The sequence below is a fragment of the Orycteropus afer genome, unplaced genomic scaffold (genome assembly GCF_000298275.1).
Source record: "Orycteropus afer afer isolate SDZICR_OR568_19922 unplaced genomic scaffold, OryAfe1.0 scaffold00582, whole genome shotgun sequence".
NCBI lineage: Eukaryota > Metazoa > Chordata > Mammalia > Tubulidentata > Orycteropodidae > Orycteropus > Orycteropus afer.
In genome coordinates, this window is record NW_006922169.1 from 324994 (window position 1) to 326398 (window position 1405).

Sequence of the window (1405 nt, forward strand, 5' to 3'; positions counted from 1 at the left end):
GAAGCAAAGCCCAAACCACACCCACTGCCTGGAGTAGATTCTGACCCACAGCGCCCCTAGAGGACAGAGCGGAAGTGCCCACAGGGTCTCCCAGGCTGTCATCTTTATAGAAGAAGACTGTCATATCTTTCTCCTGGGGAGCAGCTGGTGGGTTTGAATCATGCACCGTTTGGTTGACAGTGAGTACTTTAAGCCTGTGCCACCATGGCTAAATCAGAAACTCTGGGCTGGAGCCCAGAAATATGTGTGTTAACAAGCCCACCAGGGGCTCTGCTGCTTGGTCAAGTTTGTCCTCATCGCCCCAACACTAGGCGATGGAACTTTGTTTCCTCATCCCTCAGACAGAAGTCACAGGCCCGATGATGTTCGATGGGAGCTCTGCTTGTTTGTCTTTTGGGTGTCGGGGTTGTTTGAAGGCCTGCAGGTGGTCGGTGCTAGTGGAGATTTGGGAACCTGACCTCCAGCCCTCAGGCTATCACAAGGTTCACGTCACAACCTCAGCCTGGGACGTGGCTTCGAGCACCCACGAGGTGACAAGCTGAGCCACCCTGGTGCCCCTGATTGCTCAGCCCGGTTCAGCTCCGGGTCCAGCAACCCCACTATTTTCACTTAACCTCTGGCCCCAACAGACAGCACCGAGCACCAAGAACCCCGTGGCCGCGGAGTTAACCCAGAGCCCCGGTGTGTCTGTGCGGGGCTGCTCCACAGGGCTCTCTTGGCTGTATTTTCACAGAAGCAGGTCACCAGGCCTTTCCTCCGTGCTGCTGTTGGTGGGTTCAAATTGCCAGCCTTCAGGTAGATGAAAGAAGCCAACACCAAGACACCCTGCCTCTTTCTCCCAACCCCAGACGCCACTGCCCTCTCGGCCGGGCCGCAGCCGCTGGAAGTCATTCACAAATGCACCCACGGAGCCTCTGCAGGGTTGTCTAGGCACCCCTATCCCAGCCACGGGGACACCCTGACTTTCCTGATGCCTGAGAACTCCTCCTGGGGTGTCTCAACTGCCCTCTCAGCCCTGAGCCTCGTCCGAAAGCAGCTGGCTTTCCTGGTGACGGCTGTGACCCCCTCCCTGCTGCTGGACGCAAGACTCCGGGACAAGGCTCTGCTCCTCACCTCCCTGCAGAACAAGGCTGGGAACTGAGTCCTTGACATACACACAGTCAGAGACCTCCATGCCGTCGGACGCAGTCTTGCCACCTTCTGGGTGATTTCAAACTCATTTTCATACGTGGCAGAAAATCTTCACCCTTGAGAGAAAGTCTTTTTCATGACTTTGGACAAAAGAGAGCATTTCTTCTTTTTTTTTTTAAATTGTGATTTGGGTGAAGATTTAAAGAGCAAATTCACTCTCCATACAGCAGTTCACATATACTTTGTCTCATGTCATTGAGCACAGTTTACCACA

General features: G+C 54.3%; 1 protein-coding gene across 1 annotated transcript in view; it reads right to left on the bottom strand.

Annotated features, from left to right (window-relative positions):
- CDH4 (cadherin 4) overlaps positions 1-1405 on the bottom strand; it is a 628838-nt gene that overhangs the window by 241111 nt on the left and 386322 nt on the right. The gene's annotated exons all lie outside the window — the stretch shown is intronic.